Source organism: Gobio gobio, assembly GCF_949357685.1.
Source record: "Gobio gobio genome assembly, chromosome: 1".
Classification (NCBI taxonomy): domain Eukaryota; kingdom Metazoa; phylum Chordata; class Actinopteri; order Cypriniformes; family Gobionidae; genus Gobio; species Gobio gobio.
The window spans coordinates 12,948,827-12,953,143 of record NC_137097.1 but is presented as its reverse complement, the minus strand read 5'-3'; the positions used below and the strand labels follow the sequence as shown (position 1 = coordinate 12,953,143).

Sequence of the window (4,317 nt, the reverse complement as noted above, 5' to 3'; positions counted from 1 at the left end):
GTGAAGGAGGATTTTCTAATGGTGCGTTCACACCAGACGCGATTGACGCGATTCGCGCGAGTGATTTACATGTTAAGTCAATGCAGAGACGCGAAATGGCATTTTGCCGCGCGATTCGAATGACACGAATTGAGCGTTTTGAACGCGCGTTTTTGGCAGATATTCGCGCCGCGTTAACCAATCACGAGCTTGCTCTAGTAGTGACGCATTTACAAGCGGAGGCAGAAATCCGAACAACAATGGAGGACAAGATAATCGTAGCCGTATGTGGATACCCGGAGCCGATACATCATTGCACCACTACAGGAACAGGAATAAAAAGGATCTTGCTTGGAAGAAAGTGAGTGAGGAGGTCGGACAATCTGGTAAGTTGTAAAAAACGTCCTTTACTCAATTTGAGCTATGCACCGAGACTACAAGCTAGATAAAACAGTCAAGTTCGCCGTACTTTACAAATACTTTCCCGCTGAGTTGATTTGCTTTATTCAGATGAAGTGTGCAGAAAGAGGTGGAAGGGTCTGAGGGACACATATTTGAAGGAGAGGAGAAAAGAGATGGATAAGAGGAGTGGGTCAGCAGCAGGGTCAGGAAAAAAGTGGAAGTACTCTGCGGTCCTGTCTTTCCTCGACCCCTTCGTCTCCCCATGGGAGACGAGTGGAAATATGGAGAGGGGGGATGAGGAGAATCAGGCCGCAGGGTACGACCACCCTGATGAGAACCAGGGCGAGACAGCAGCAGCAGCAGCAGGGTACTCAGAGACAGGTGTGTTGACAAGTGAAGCAACACAGCAGGGCAAATATGTTGTTGTATTATTGTGATGAAAAGTCTAAATTCTTTTTTTCTCTAACTTGTGTAACGTGCAATGTGTGTAATGTTGTAAAATATTTAATATTGTCATGACAGAGCCGACGGGCTCTTTTGATGGCAGTGAGGCTGGGTCCCCCCTTTCTTCCCCTGCTGGCCCTTCAGCATCTGCTGCTGTACCCACCGGTGTGTACAGGCAATAATGACCATGTTTAGATGCATATTATATCTACAGTAAGCACTCGTAGTTTAATCCTTTTCTGGGGATGCATAATTTTAGGAGAATCTGTGACAGATAAAATATATGGCATTAAAAAATTGTGCGTTTATAAATATGTGTATATTATATCTACTGTAAGCACCCGTAGTTTAATCATTTTCTGCCTTCTCAATGTACAAAATGTTAACATTTGATACAGTGCCACCAAGAGGAAGAGCCCAGAGAAGGCACAGGGAGCAGCCATCAGAGGTGGAGCGGCAGCTCCTGGAAGCCCTCAGGACCCGTCCTGTGGCTCCAGCGCCGCCTCCACGCTCAGAGGATGAGCTCTTCCTCTTGAGTCTGGACCTTTCCCTGCAGAGGTTACCGCCTCAGACGAAAAACTTCGTTAAATTTCAAATTCATAAATTAATTTATGAAAGCAGCGGTTCTGCTTAATTTGGAACATTTGGAACCCACACAGTAATTTTTAAGAGGCAGAAATCTCTGCAGGGAATGAACCAGACGTTCTCTCCTTTCTCCTCTCCTTCACTTTGTCCCTCACTCTTCCCTCTTCCAAGCAAGATCTCGCTTCTCCCCTCTTCGCGAGACGGAACACGACGCTGTGGTCATCGGTACTTCCATCGTCCGGCATGTCCACGCTACCTCAGGTAAAGGCAAGGTTATCACTCACTGCTTTCCTGGTGCTCGAGTTCTCGATGTCGCTGCGCAGGTTCCCGAGATCCTGAACGGTGACGAGCGCATCGGAGCTGTCGTGCTGCACGCGGGAACGAACGACACCAGGCTGCGGCAGACGGAGGTTCTGAAGAGGGACTACAGGAGCCTGATCGAGACGGTGCGCAGAACATCGCCTGAAGCAACGATCGTCGTTTCTGGACCGCTTCCGACGTACCGACTAGGACATGAAAAGTTCAGTAGATTATTTGCTCTAAATGAATGGTTAATGTCATGGTGTAATGAACAGAAGCTGCTCTTTGTAAATAATTGGAATCTGTTTTGGGAGCGACCTAGGCTCTTCCGTCCTGATGGCCTTCACCCCAGCAGAATCGGAGCGGCTCTTCTGTCGGACAACATCTCCAGGGCGTTACACACCACCATATGACTAGTAAGTCAAAGTCCAAATCACAGTATTTGCTGTCCTAACTTAATTGACATCAGTACCAATGTAGAAAATTATATAGAAACTGTGTCTGAACATAACTGTGTAGAACATTATATAGAAACTGTGTCTGTTCCTCGTTTAGTGAGGTCAAACATTAAATCTACTGTAAGATCTAGGAAAAATCTAATTGTGATTAAACCAGAAAATCTCAATATTAGTGAACAAAACCAATTTTGTACTAACTTAATTGACATAAGTACCAATGTAGAACATTATATAGAAACTGTGTCTATTCCTCGTTTAGTGAGGTCAAACATTAAATCTACTGTAAGATCTAGGAAAAATCTAATTGTGATTAAACCAGAAAATCTCAATATTAGTGAACAAAACCAATTTTGTACTAACTTAATTGACATAAGTACCAATGTAGAACATTATATAGAAGCTGTGTCTATTCCTCGTTTAGTGAGGTCAAACATTAAATCTACTGTAAGATCTAGGAAAAATCTAATTGTGATTAAACCAGAAAATCGCACTATTAGTGAACAAAAACAATTTCTAAAACTAGGTCTTCTAAACATTAGATCGCTCACACCTAAGGCGGTTATTGTAAATGAAATAGTCACAGATAATAGTTTCGATGTACTTTGCCTTACTGAAACCTGGCTTAAGCCAAATGATTATTTCGGTCTTAATGAGTCTACTCCACCAGGATACTGTTATAAGCATGAGCCCCGTCTGATTGGTCGTGGCGGCGGTGTTGCAACAATCTATAGAGATATTCTTAATGTTACCCAGAAAACAGGTCACAGGTTTAATTCATTTGAAGTACTAGTGCTAAATGTTACGCTATTAGATGTAAGAAAGAAATCTGTATTATCTCTAGCCTTAGCTACTGTATATAGACCTCCAGGGCCCTATGCTGATTTCCTAAAAGAGTTTGCAGACTTTCTCTCAGATCTATTGGTCAACGTCGATAAAGCATTAATTGTTGGAGATTTTAACATACACGTAGATAACACAAATGATGCGTTAGGGGCTGCGTTTACAAATCTATTAAATTCCTTTGGGGTCAAGCAAAACGTCACTGGTCCCACTCATCGTCTTAATCACACACTAGATTTAATTATATCACATGGAACCAACCCAACCGATATAGATATTATACCACAAAGTGATGATGTCACTGACCATTACATGGTAACTTGCATACTGCGTACTGCTGAAATCTGTCATGTTGCGCCAAGTTATCGACCAGGCAGAACAATCCTTCCAACCACTATAGATAGATTCTCAAATAGCTTACCTGATCTGTCTCAGCTGCTAAGTGAACCCAAGCAAACAGATGAACTAGAGGAAATGACTAGCAGTATGAGCACCATTTTCTCTAGTACATTAGAAATTGTAGCACCAATTAGATTAAAAAAGGTTAGAGAGAAAACTAAAGCACCATGGTACAACAGTGCTACACATGTTATTAAGAGAGAAACTCGTAACTTAGAGCGTAAATGGAAACAAACTAATTTAGAGGTCTTTAGAATCGCGTGGAAAGATAGTATGTCACGTTATAAAAAGGCCCTAAAAGCAGCCAGGGCTGAGCATCTCCGCAAACTAATAGAAAATAACCAAAATAATCCAAGGTTTTTATTTAACACTGTGGCTAGACTAACAAATAAACAAGCATCGCCTGAACAAAATATTCCGTTACAGTTTAGTAGTAATGATTTTATGAACTTCTTCGCTGACAAAATAGAAAGCATCAGAAACAAAATTGTAAATGTACAATCATTAATGATGTCTTATGATTCAACCGCAATTATCGCCCCTCAAGAACTACTACACCGCTTTACAACCATAGGACAGGAAGAGCTAAATAAACTTATCATTGCATCTAAACCAACAACATGTTTATTAGATCCAATACCCACTAAACTACTGAAAGAGTTGTTACCTGTAGTGGAAGAGCCTCTTCTCAATATTATTAACTCGTCTTTATCTTTAGGTCATGTTCCAAGAATATTCAAGTTGGCAGTCATAAAACCTCTCATTAAGAAGCCACAATTAGATCATAATAACCTAGCAAATTACAGACCAATTTCAAATCTTCCATTCATGTCTAAAATACTAGAAAAAGTTGTGTCCACTCAATTGTGCTCTTTCTTGCAAGAAAATGATATCTATGAAAAATTTCAAT

At 41.3% G+C, this 4,317-nt stretch overlaps 1 long non-coding RNA gene across 1 annotated transcript; it reads left to right on the top strand.

The window, feature by feature from the left end:
- Positions 1–234: 234 nt before the first annotated feature.
- On the top strand, positions 235–1,349 carry LOC307138466. Its single transcript, XR_013818023.1, has 3 exons — positions 235–365; positions 904–990; positions 1,224–1,349. It is a non-coding gene; the product is annotated as an uncharacterized lncRNA (long non-coding RNA).
- Positions 1,350–4,317: the final 2,968 nt, after the last annotated feature.